The sequence below is a fragment of the Achroia grisella genome, unplaced genomic scaffold (genome assembly GCF_030625045.1).
Source record: "Achroia grisella isolate CSIRO2021 unplaced genomic scaffold, CSIRO_AGI_Agris_v1 utg8760, whole genome shotgun sequence".
NCBI classification, from domain to species: domain Eukaryota; kingdom Metazoa; phylum Arthropoda; class Insecta; order Lepidoptera; family Pyralidae; genus Achroia; species Achroia grisella.
In genome coordinates, this window is record NW_026713052.1 from 15,481 (window position 1) to 30,018 (window position 14,538).

The following is a 14,538-nucleotide window of genomic DNA, read 5'->3' on the forward strand; positions in this document are numbered from 1 at the left end:
ACTGTTGTCTGTACGCATTTCTAAGTAGGACCGGTCGATCGTCCATTGCAACTTGGTGAAAGACTCGTAATCATTACCTAAAAAAATAAAATAAAATAATACATGAAAGGAATATTACTATAGAATCAATGACTATATTGATACTATTTAGAAATTTCTGCATATACATATGTATAATATGTATGTGTAATAATGATTTGTCAACTCAATATAAAATAAAATGAGCATCTAAAATATATATCCCATCAAAAACATAAATGTGAAATGATAGCCGAGTTTAATATTATGATATATGGCTTGATTGTTGACTTCTACGACAAAAGAGATGGGATCTAAATGGGTGCCAAGTTCAATGATCTGTCCTGAAATGTATTTATGACAATATAAAATATCATTTCTTCTTATAACTTAGGATAATATACTGTAGCCTAAGGTCTAACTTGGCCAGTTCTCATATACCAATTATTACTTTCGATTGCTAGTTACTATTAATATTAAAATAGTAACCGACAAGTAACATGTTTAGAACTTGCGAAGGCTACAGTATATTTCGTATATGAAAACTAGCCAAGTTAGACCTTAGGCTACAGTATATTATCCTAAGTTATAAGAAGAAATGATATTTTATATTGTTATAAATACATTTCAGGACAGACCATTGAACTTGGCACCCATTTAGATCCCATCTCTTTTGTCGTAGAAGTCAACAATCAAGCCATATATCATAATATTAAACTCGGCTATCATTTCACATTTATGTTTTTGATGGGATATCATTACTTTTTGTACATAAATTATACGAGGTACTTATTTATAACTAAATTAATACCAAATTATTTTTGATAAATTACTGTATTTTCGTATATTTACGGGGTATAATTGTCTTTTTTTTGTGTTATTTTCTATATTTTCTTGTAACTTTTAAATGTTCAAGTGCAATGCCAATTCAGTATCAGGAATTTTTGGGCAAATCGGGGCGGTATAACGTCCACAGATGGTTGTACTCTACAATAGAGCTCTCGTGACTTGGATCAAAATTGTTAAGACGTACTCCATCTAAGGTTTTAACTCTGGAGAGTCCAACGTAAACCTGCCCTTTATTAAATATAGAGGAGCCTATGTTGAGAAGAGGACTGCCAAAACTAAGGCCTTGTGATTTGTGGATAGTAATAGCATATGTTAAGCAAATACGGAATTGTTCTCTATCAACATATACATTATTTAATATCTGAAACTTCGTATTGACACGTTATAGTTCGTAAAGACGATTATGTAACAAATTGACTGTTATCTATTGAATTCTCAAGAAAACAATTTGTTACCAATAAGTTCTCATTCTCGAGTTAACTGTACATTCCTACTTATAACTATACTAAAATTGTTATTAATTTTTGGTTTAAACTATTGTCTATACCATACGTATTTACTAAAATAATGTAATAATAATATAATCACAAATATATAAGTATAATTTAAGAAAGCTATAAATTTCGTAGCATAAATCGCAACCTTATAGGTTAGATATCCAGAAACAAAACATTGAGTTTTATCGCACCGCTCCCACACGGCGCCACCGCGGCGCCCTATACCGAAATGCCTATTATTTAATAATTATTTATAAAAATAATGATTTTACACTATCGATGTGCGCTAAATATTGAAACAATAATTAATACCAAATCTCAGTTAATAACATAATAAATACGAAATTCGACTACACTCCTAGTTATAAGTACGAGTATATTTTAGACAGAATCTAAATTATAGCAACTAGTGTTTACCGCTCAATGCAATATTTGAAGTTTGCTAGTTATCGACACTGATGTGAAGGGGTCAACGTAAATTGGTAATGATCGACGTTTTCATACAATATTACTTTCGGTCCAGTACAAGATGAGATTTTTCACCAGGGATCAATGTCAATTGGTGGCTATCGACGTTTTCATAGAATTTTAGTATTCGTCCAGTATAAGTTGAAATAGAATCAATTAAAGTGAAAAATTGTAGTAAAATGATAACAATTTACCAGTTTCAGATTTTTTCCTTTATATTCACCTAATTACCTATCGGCATACCAAATTTGAACTTCCTAGGTCATCTGGAAGTGGGTTATAATTTTGATCTATAGTTGATCAGTGATAAAAATGACGATTTTTGGACATTAATATCTAAATAACCGATTGAGATATATTTATGAAATTTGGAACACATATTTATCTCGCAAGTCTCAATATATGAACCAAATTTGACAGGTTTGTGTGAAAGAGTTTTTGAGTTATGAGGGGGTCAAAAGTGGCTCCAAATGGTTCGTGTAAATATACACACGGTGCTGCAGGGGGTCAAAAGTGGCTCCAAATGGTTCGTGTAAATATACACACGGTGCTGCAAGCCAGTTTTATGTACATTATATATTTAAAAAATATTTATTATATATATTATAATCTATATTTTACTACATACATTAATGAAAGTTGCATTTATCTATACTATACATTAATTGTCATATTTATAAAATGGTCCTAATCATAATTTATATTTTCGTTTGTAATCTGTACGTACACTGTCTCGAGTCTGGTGGCCCCGCTGAAAATCAGCGCTGTAGTATAACTTAGTTATACTACAGTATAAAAGCGGAGTGGGAGTCACATTCGGCGTTACCAGTATGTTTTAGCTTTTAAGTTATATAGTAAACATTATTGTAAATACGAATACCGATGTAATGCTGAATAAATGTCTTTATTATTATTATATAAAAATGTATTGATCAAAGTTTGGTACAAAGCAGCTAACATTTTTCAGTGCATTCCAGTATTCCAGTGGACATCAGTTACGACTTCCATTATATCTCACTTCGTGTACAATATAATAATGGATTTAGGATGTTGTTGGGGCTCCCTCGATTCTGTAGCGCATCAGAGATGCTTGCAGCAGCGGTCAGGTAGACGGTTTTCAGGCCATAATGCGCAAAAGAGTTACATCACTGATGTCTAGCATTCGGGGGAGCGCAAACAGCATCCTAACAACTATTGCAAAAATATGAGATTGTCCGCTCCAGAGGCATAAGGCATAGATATCGTTGCATTACGGATCCAGTGCTTCTGGACTTGGACACAGATATTTGAATTAAGTGTATATCTCTGTAGATTATAATTTATTAACATAGTTTATAAGTTGTTTACTAACACGATTTTTATTTCTAACAACTCCTTCGTTTTTAAACTATGTATAATATATTTTTTAATCTCAGATACTAAATTGTAGTTGTCAAATTTTCAAATAAACATAATTTTACCAATTGTAGCGGGATACTGTTGTACCTTCGTTATCGATTTGTTTAATCGTGAGTTTTTATTTTATCATATTAGTTTTAAAGTTTTACACAAAAATACAATTTTATTGGTTACTTAACATAAAGTAACTTTTATAGTATTAAGCTACAAACCGATAATTAAATTGAATTTAACTAAACTAACATTCCAGCATCAATAGTATGTTAAATTGATTGGTTTATTAATAAATCAAGGAAATTAAAATCTAAAACTGTTTTCCATAACAATTGCGCTCTATTATTATTTTAGTACTTGTTCAAGTATATTCCAACCGCTTCCTCGAGGCGATAGGAAAATCATATAAAATAAAAAATCATTTATTTATGTAGGACATATCTGCCGGTTATGAACGTCAAGTTGTTTGTATTAATATTTCATCCTACCGTCCAGTTTAGTACATAATGTACATATAGAATATTTGAATATATAAATTCAGAACCAACGTTGCGGGAGTAATAATGTAAACATGTTCTCAGAATGTGTAATAATAAACATACTGTTGTATCTGGCTAATCAGAAATGTATTTTTATTCTAAATTTGTATTTAAATATAAATTTAAATACAAATTTAGTACTAACTCTTTTATAGTACAATCTTGTTTTATACTTTATTCTGTTATGTATATACTTTCCTAATATATATCTCCGTATACATTGTCTTTTCGTTTTATCTATAAATAAAAAATAAACATACAACGCTTATTGTGTTCTTATCTACAATACGTTGGTATATATTTAGCAGATGAGATTACGCTCATCTCGAACTGAATGTACCTACGCTAGCAAGGAACCAGTAAAAATAAGCATATATCAGGTTTGTTTAGTTACAATACTATATATTTAGGCGTCACGTCGTTATTTGATACGGATATGACGGTGATATTTATGCAGGAATTTCTTAATGTTTACGTTAAATTAATAAGCAAAATTATTTCCACACACAATGATATTGTCAAGAGACAGAAGTTTTGATTGATAGGTATCCATAGACAACAATTCTTCATAATCACAATGTGTTGGATTACAAATCCGAATTCGAATCCGTATAAAGTAATAAATAAAATAGAGTATACTTATTTAAAAGAAAATAATTAATGGAAAAGGAAGGAGAAATACGATTTCGACCTGGAAGAACGTCTTCCTTCGAACACCCAAAGTAAGCAATGTAACACCAAACTTACTCACCTTTGTTCGATGCGTAGTAGGTCACGCACTCTACAGTGTATAATTGTATATATTTTCATAAAAACAATTATATGTATATCAAATAAATTAATATTTTTCTTGTTTTATAGTTAAAAAATACGGAGCGTCCTTTTTATTCCAGTTCATATTTTCAATTGTTTTTTATTCTATTTTCGAAATTTAAGTGGTCACATGTTTTATTGTTGGCCAGTATTACCAAGCGCCTTTTGCTCCAGTAAGCAAGCCGGTGATACGACCTGCTTAGAATAAGGAAGTTCGGAATACGGAACAATGCTTTTGAGCAAACTTAAAAAATGTCAGGAAATAAGTATGTAACGTAGTAGAAGGAACAACACATACTATACTGTATTACTTAAAAAGAAAATACATCAAAAAAATCCGCCCGCCACTCTATGTTCAGTGCGGGCTAGATATGGTTGAGGTCGTCGTCTTCGCCAGCGAGGACGTTTTTGTGTTTGTTTGTTTGTTATTTGTGTGTGTTTGTGTGAAAGTGGTAAGGGCGGATCGTGGTAAGGGCGGAACGGGTGGACCCGTAGGGTGATTAACTGCCGTTATGGGATCGTCGGGATCAACAAGAACGTGCCTCGAGCGGCATTGTCGCCCATGGATGTCTCTTAGCATAGTCGACCATTCTGACTATATAAATAATGAGGTACAAAATAATAATGCTTATCCTGCCACAACAATAGTATAATAGTCTATTGTCCGAGGTAACTGTGACTCAATGTATTTAAAATATATGCGCTATGCACCTACGTATGGTATGGTAATGAAATCTAAAAAAGATACCAGATACGAATATTAATTATTATTATTTAGAAAAATCGCCTTTTGAGGCAGGTGTTCTTACCAGCATCATTTACAATGAAAGATAATTTTTTATACGTGGTGATGGACAACGAATTTAATAAAAAAAATATAAAACACAGGGTTCATTAAAAGAATAAAATTAAGACAAAGCAAGTAAATTTTTCTAATACCGCAAGTTGGTCGCAGCTGGCCTTTTCATGGGATAAAAATGCGATTAAGGAGGAGACTGCCGCATACTAGTGGAAGTATTATGGAGTGGCTGAAGGACTCTTGAAGGATACAAGCAATTTGTCTGACAGGATTGCTAGAGATCGAACTTCGACTGAGGCCGGCGTAATTTAAATCTCCGCTGGAATTGGACAGGGGATTCTTCAAACGTTTTATATTGTATTCAACTTAAAAAACTGAAAAAAAAAACTATTCTACGCCAACAAATCACACACATATATAGGTATGTGTGTGATTTGTCGGCGTAGAATAGTTGACCTAAAAAATTCTCTGTTTTTGTTGATATTGTACAGTTATCCATAAATGTAGATAAACTGATAACGAAATGAGAACATGAATGAAGAATTGGCCATACCAAATACTGTTCTAGTATTATTTTTGTATGTACATAGGCAAATAGAAAATGCAGGAAAAATACTAGGAATACGGGGATTTGCATATAAACGATAGTCAAGAATAAGTATAAGCAAAAGACCTCTTTCTTTCCCTTCTATTATAGTGTAGGTGGCAAGATGTTTTCATCGTCGTCGCTGATGGCGATGCCTTTTTGGTGTCCGTAAATATTTCCAATATTCGCAGTCAACTCAAGTGGCTTCCCATTAAATTTCGTAAGAATAATATGTTATCCGTTCTTTATTCTATTCGTATCCACCCCTCCACTCCTAAATATCTAAAAACGAAGTCCCAATTTCACACTAAATCCCCGGTTTCTTGCGTAGTGCCAGAAGACTATGTTTGACAATCCCTACTCACTCCTCCACATATTATTCCAACTCTTTTACTGTCTAAGCCTCGCCTTTGTAACGCCTCTGTAACTTATTACGAATCTCCATTCGATTAGCTCAAACACAAGCAACATTTAAAAATAGACTAAGATCTCATTATTGTTGGACATAAAACTCCTTTGTTATATTGACATATATTATTTGTATATAAAAAGAGAAAACATATTAATAAAAAGACGACTGCAAATAAAATGGTGTGTCCTTATTTGCCCTCTGCATAAATAAAATCCCAATAGCACGCTTCCACTGCGCAGCCCACGAACTATGATGAAATAAAAGTAAATATAATAAAATAATTAAATTGAAATAAAATGGAAAAATTGTTGCCGATCCTGCGGGAGGGCGATTTATTCGTCGATTGGAAATTCAGACCTACGATGCTTTTAGAAGAAAAAATAGTTATTCATACAGTTGATAAAAATTATAATGGTGAGAATGACAAATATTTAAAAAAAAGTAATAATGCAGCAAAATTTTTAATCGTGCAGTGTATATCCGATAAATATTTGGATATTATAAGAAACTGTAGTACCGCATTAGAAATGATTACCGCTTTGGAAAGACAATTTAAAAGGAAAAGTATTTTTAATAAATTACATTTAAAAAGAAAACTTATACATTAAAATGTACATCATTTCTTCATGACTTCGATAGGTTAATGACATAACTAAACGGAATAGGCAGTACTGTACAAGAAGAAGATAAGAAATGCTACCTATTATCCGCTATGCCTTCGAATTATTTCGCAATTATTACTTCAATAGAAACAATGTTATTAGAAAATAAAATAAATATAGATTTCGTCAAAGCAAGATTACTAGATGCAGAAATTAAGTACAAAACTAAAGAACAGACAGATATACTTTCAGAACAAATCTTCTGCTGCTATACATGTGGAAAAAGAGGTCATAAGTCATTTCAATGTAAGAAAAATCAACAAGAACAGTATAATAAAGAAGAGATACAAAGATCCTCGTCCTTGTCCACCATACAAGGACGAGGTCGATCCTGGCACGGAGCAGGTCGAATTAATATGAGGGGGCGAGGAAGACCATGGCAAGGAAGATCAATGATAAGAGGACGAGAAAGGTACACCTCTAACAGAGCAACATGTGCTATGGATGAAGATAACATGTCATGTTATCTATAACAGTGGCTATTTACAGCTTTCGGTGAGAAGGAACAGGTAACATATGGTGAAAATACTAACGATAATACAATAAAATTTATTATAGATTCAGGAGCGACTAAACATTTGATAAAATCTTCTTATAAAGGTTTTATGTACGATATTAGGGAAATTGAAGAAATAAAGATTTATGTTGCAAATGGCCAATGTTTAACAAGTAAAGAAAAGGGTAAAATAAATGTCAATTGTCAAAATGAAAATATAACGATTTAATGTTTAATAGTAGAGAATTTGTCATATAATTTATTGTCAGTTAGACAGCTTTTATCTAAGAAATTAGAAATAAAATTTCATGAAGATTTTGTATCAATATATAATAGAGAAAAGGTAATTACAGGTCAATTAAAGTCACGTTTACATATAATTAATTTTGATATATGTGTAAATAAATATATGTTGAATGAAAGAGATGACAAGATTGCCTCATTATGGCATAGGAGATTATGTCATTTGAATAGAAAAGGTTTAAGGATTTTAGGGCTCCCGTTATCCAATAAAGTATGTGACAGCTGTACTGAAGGTAAGAGTACCAGAAGGTATTGTACTACAGGCAAAAAGGTATTGTACTACAATATACTTTACCATATACTCCAATGCAAAACGGAACTAGTGAAAGAATGAATAGATCATTATTGAATACAACACGAACCAAATTTGTAGAAACTAATTTACCAAAAGAATTATGGGGAAAAGCTGTTTGTTGTTCTTCATATGAACTAAATAGATGTCCGAGTAGAGTGTTGCAATATAAAACACCAGCTTCAATTTGGTATGGATCCAATAACATTGTTAAAATGAAAGTTTTCGGATCAAAGGCTTGGCGAGTAACTTTACCAAAACCGAATAAACTAGAAGCCAGAGCAAAACTTATGATTATGGTAGGTTATTCTGGATCAGGATATCTTCAGGATATAGTCTTGTGCAGTAACTAGGTGAAAATTCGAATGCAATCGGCTCTGTTATTGTCGAAAAGCTCGTGGGGGATCCATCCATCCACCCACCTTGGATTGATTGACATTGAAGTGTCCAGCCAACATTCGTAATGTCAAGCTCTGGTCGTCTTCCATGGCTGCCAGAAGAGCCTGATCATCGAAATCCTATGGCTGACCTCTTACTGGCTTATCCTCCAAGCTAGTATCAACTGATTTAAAACGGGTAAACCACTAACTTTGGTTAAATGTGTCATTGTGAAAAAGTTAGTTGCGATCGCGAAATGACTGTACTGCTTTCCATCCTTTCTCGAAGTGGTAAAGCATAATATAGGAAATATGTATATGGTTTTCGATACGCATTTTTTAAACAAATAAGGAACTTTATTTTTATACGAAAAAAAAAAAACAAAACTATTTTTCATATATTAAAAACGTCGCGATATAATCACCAGATAATTGATAAATGAATCAACCTAATAAAAAAGGTATTGTTAACTTTGGAATTTATTTTCAGAATTATGTGTTATCAAAACTTTATTACTAAAAATACGATACGACTTATATGAAATTAATCCGGGAGCTTGAATGTTGGCCCAATCCCTTGTAATTTCGATCTCCGTTAGAATGGCAGAGGATAAATCGGAGTGAGGTTCACAAATAAATAAGTTATACCTTTACTAACCATTATTGTCCAAATAACAGCAAACCAAATTATATTAAAATAAGGATAATTTTCAAAAATACTGAACCACTTTATAATATTAGTATAAAAGTAGTTACTAGCCGAGTTGTGTAACTTTGGCTGCATCACATTTGCTATGTTTTTGCATCATTTTTCATTGCAGCTTCGCTTCGTTTTTTTTCGTTGAACTCCGAGTGGTGATTTCATCGACTTTATTATAATTATTTTTAAATGTGCCAATTTACATCTGATGACATTGTTTTTTTTAAGGTCAGGTCAATTAGCACATGCTGGTAAATTCAGCAGTAATTTATCACATTCGATTCCAGGGGGAATCAAGGAGAGGGCAAATTACTTGTACATTGCTAGCAATGGCATCATTAGATTGACAATCCCCAACAATCCCCCAACGCAAGAGATTTAACATATGAAGACGTGTTATATGTTGTTGTTCATCAGTGAGAAGAATGACAATGCTTACTTAATTTATTTATTTCAAGCAACTAGGCCCATATAATAAATAGCTTATAGACTAACATACATATGAAATAACACTTTAAAATTAATATATTGATATTATCTGTGATTTAGTGTTAACATTTAGTTGATTAGGGAACCCTATTAATTTTCTTTATTGTTTAGACTCCACGTATGCATACGAAGAGTTACCTCTGTTAGCGATTTACGAATATTAATGAGTGAGGATTTATCCCTTTGTGAATATACCGTTGGGGTATGTCTCAGAGCAAACAGAGCAGGGTTTGTACTGAGGCAAACCCGACCATCAGAAATGATATTGAAGTTAAAATTCTGTATAATACTTACCTAAGGAGTATTTTAGAAAGTATCGCTGTCATTTGGAATCCACACGAGATAAAGTATACAATGATGTTAAAAAATTTACAAATAATAAATGAAACTTACCATACAGCAAGTGTGGCTCGTATTTTCCATCCAACGGTTCGTATATATTTATGTGAAATTGTGTTTTCATTCTAATTGTGTAGTTTAGATGGGTCCAGGGTAAAGTACCATTGTTCTGCAAGAAAACAAATAACAGTTATACACACAGATCCATACAAAACGCATAGGTAGTGTACTACATAGATGTAACGAATATAAATTTTAAGCATTCGCTAATGGGAACGAGAATATTTGTCGCCGATATTCACAAAAACAAATGAGAATAATAATTTTAAAATATGGAACAATTTGGTTTTCTCTGTTTTAACAACTAAGTTGCCGCACGAAATTAGTATTAATTACTTACACGTCGTTATTATCGAACATCGATATTCCCAAAGCATTCGTAAATTATTTAGCTAATGTGAATACGAATGTAAAAGCAAATGCGAATATTCCTTACATTTCATATAAACAATATGGTAATAAATAATAATATTAACCTGAAATATGACAATTGCATCGCCGTCTTTCATGTAGTTCAGAACTGAAGTTTCATTTGTGACAGATTGATAACCTCGGGCATTGTGTGCTGGATTCAAATATTATTATTGTTAGAACACATACACATACATACTATGATATGATACAACAAAACATTAGACTTTCTAACAGGTCCACTCTAGATTCTAGTCTCAATATCAATCTTGTACTCTGGACTTGCACTATCAAAAATTGGATTGAAATTATATTTGACGTAACTTGCTACTGATACAGTGGTTTTTGTTTTAGTTTTGACGACCTCGGTGGTCTAGCGGTCCAGTCTACCGCTTTACGACCGATGGTCGCGGGTTCGATTCCTCGCACGGCACAAACATTTGTATTCATGAGTATGATTGTTTGTATCGGTCTGGGTATTTTCTATGTATAATATGTATGTATTTACGAAAAAAAAAAAAAAAATCTATGTATTTGTATCAGTTGTCTAGGACCCATAACACAAGCTTTAGCTAGCTTAACTTGAGTCTAGATGGCGCTGTGTGAACTGTCCTGAGATTATTATTATTAATTAAAAAAAAAAAATTAACATCAAAATCATGAAAAAAAAACTAACAATATTAATTTAATTGTAAGCATAAATTTGTCACATAAATGTCGTAGTTGCCTATAATTAAGGTTGCGCTTAGTATAATAAATATATTGTAATGTAACAGTGTTGGTGTAAACCTTGTTGGTGACCTAATAAATAAAAAACAAAAAATTAAATGCGATCGAGTATATAAAAAAAACACATTTTTGATAATATATCTAACAATTCTCAAGACAAAATAAAATAATCAAGTCAGTAGTCAACATTTTGACTTCGTATTATTGGTGGATGAATGTAAATATTTGATCTATGTATGATTACACCTTGCTCTCTTAAAAGGTAGGCAGAGACAGGGTCGTTTTAACCATATCATACTACAGCAGAGCTCTCTGCAAAAATAATAAGGACTGCGGCCCACATGATCACTAGATATACTTTATTCCTAGTGTTGTTAATATATTGGAGTTCTAAAGAATAAAGAGAAGTACCTTTTAATTGTTATTATCTATGTGATTATTTATTTACATATATTTACAAATACCCAAATAAATGAATTGCAAGTATACATCAGATGTTTCTCTTTCTGCTTTAAGAAATTAGATTACTGCTATTTAAAACTGTCCTATATATCAATCAAATCGGTTGTAAATGCATAAACTATATATACATATAATAATATATGACACCCTCAGTAGGGCCTTAAATGTATACTCTATGTCGGTATTTCCCAATTAGTGGTACGCGTACCTCCAGGGGTACGTGAAGTTGCATCAATGGATAGATGCGCGGCTATCAGTAATAATAAGAAAAATTTCCAAAATATTATTTTATAACGATCATCATCGTAAAAGCACGGACCACCGAAGCACCGAGCACTATGACCGACCGTGCGCTATCGCGCGCCTGCCGCATCTCGTCATTCGGCTGCCCCCGCCACCCGTCACCCATCAAGGGTCATCGTAAAAGCACGGACCACCGAAGCACCGAGCACTATGACCGACCGTGCGCTATCGCGCGCCTGCCGCATCTCGTCATTCGGCTGCCCCCGCCACCCGTCACCCATCAAGGGTCATCGTAAAAGCACGGACCACCGAAGCACCGAGCACTATGACCGACCGTGCGCTATCGCGCGCCTGCCGCATCTCGTCATTCGGCTGCCCCCGCCACCCGTCACCCATCAAGGGATACGCAAGGTTTGAGGTCTTTTTTGAAATGGTACGCAGCAAAAACTAATTGGGAACTACTTCTCTATGTAATAGTTTGCACGCATACTTACAAAATTGCAAATTCAAATACTTTGTACCAGAGTTTATAGTCTTCTAATGGAATTACTACATACCTAGGTTGAAAGAATAATTTGTCAGCTTCAGTTTCTTCCCAACCTTGGTCATTAATTCATCAGTTACATTATTGGATGGAGTGTAAAGGACGAATCTTGGTACTTTAAACTCCGCTATATACTTCTCTTCCTAAAAAAATATAACATATATTACATATAAAATGTATAACACCAAAACAATTTAGATATTTATTTTAAATAACAATGTACAAATAAAACTATGATTCCGATTAAATGAGTTCATAATTATACATAGCTAGCTGTGCCCGCGGTTTCATCTGCGTTAAATTTCAATAAAACATATAGCCTATATGTTATTCTCATGCATAAGCTATATTACTGTAAAGTTTCATCAAAATCCGTCCAGTAGTTTTTGCGTAAAATATAATAATAATAATAAACATTCATACTTACAAACTTTTGCATTTATAATAGTACTATTAAGATACATGATATAAATAAATAATATATACACATACAAATAAATATATATGGAAATGAACAGTGAATGTTCAGATGCATATGTAAAAATAATACTATTTAACTTTGAAATTAGAAAAATGTTTATTATGATTTTAGTAAAGATATTGGCGTAATTTAGATTTAAATATGAATTTCGTAGTGTTTGATTAGAGATGTCCCCATGAAAACGATTTGTTAGGTACAAGGTACTCAGGATAATTCTTTTTTGTATATCAATGAATAGAAAGTTATTTTTTAGGAAATATCATATATCTAATATGATAATTATCTTTTACATATCTGCTAGTAGCCTCAACATAGGTAAGTCATGAAATATTTTATACCATATTATATGTTACCCTCAAGGGTAATATAATAAAACACAATGGGGTGCACAAATTCAAAGCCTTGCAGCGAAACTAAGTTCAGCAGCTTTTGCCGTGCGTAAGGTTAGACAGTACACTGATACTGATACTGCTAGATTAGTCTATTTTAGTTATTTTCATAGTTTACTCTCTTATGGAATATTACTATGGGGAAAAGCGGCTGATATTAAAAATATATTCATATTACAAAAACGTGCCGTTCGAGCGATCTACTGTATGAAGAGTCGTGACTCATTAAGAGAGAAATTCAAAGAGGCAAATATTCTCACCGTTGCTTCTCAATTTATATATTCAAATATCCTATATGTTCATAAAAATCTTGACTTATTTCCAAAAAACAGCAATATTCATAATATTAATACAAGATTTAAAGACAAACTTGCTGTCCCCAAGTATCGTTTAGAAAAAGTTAATAGGTCTTTTATGGGAATAGGTATAAAAATTTACAATAAGATACCAAAGGATATGTTGGAATTACCCTTAAATAAATTCAAAACATCTGTTAAATCATATTTACTGAGCAAAGCCTATTACTCACTAAACGATTACTTGAATGACGAGTGTGCATGGCAATAGTTGTTCATGCACTGAATTTTCATTTAATGTTAGACATAGACACCTATATAAATATACATTGTAAATAAACTGGCTTTAAAAAAAAGTAATTCAATTGAGTTTCTTGCCAGTTCTTCTCAATTGGATCTATATACCGAACTGGACGGTAGGGAAAAAAATAAAATTATAATGTAAAAATTTGACGTTCATAAGCGGCTAAAATGTCCTACATGAGTAAATGATTTTTGAATTTGAATTTGAATTTGATATAAAATGACTTCGTGCGTATGGAATTTTATTTATTTTTATTAAAATAATTAAAATTTCTAAAAGATAAGTAGCATAAATTACTATATATAAACTCTATAAAATATTAGCTGCGAGTAAAAGATCCGTTAAAATAGATGGAGCTGTTTTAGAGATTAAATTAGCATGAACAACCAGACAGACAAAATTTTTTAAACCTTTTGTTGTGTAAGTGCCTTTTCTTCCATATGTATTTATTGAAAAACTGGTATAATAACTATACTAATCGAACTGTCCGGAAATTTCTGGAAATAGAAGAAAAGGACATAATACCAGTCACACAATAAGTACACACATTCACACAAATACACATTCATACATACACACACACTGCAC

At 32.3% G+C, this 14,538-nt stretch overlaps 1 long non-coding RNA gene across 1 annotated transcript; it reads right to left on the reverse strand.

The window, feature by feature from the left end:
* Window positions 1–3: 3 nt before the first annotated feature.
* On the reverse strand, window positions 4–12,533 carry LOC131853143 (uncharacterized). Its single transcript, XR_009357978.1, has 4 exons — window positions 12,494–12,533; window positions 10,568–10,656; window positions 10,086–10,200; window positions 4–77 (listed from the first exon to the last, which is right to left on the reverse strand). It is a non-coding gene; the product is annotated as an uncharacterized LOC131853143 (long non-coding RNA).
* Window positions 12,534–14,538: the final 2,005 nt, after the last annotated feature.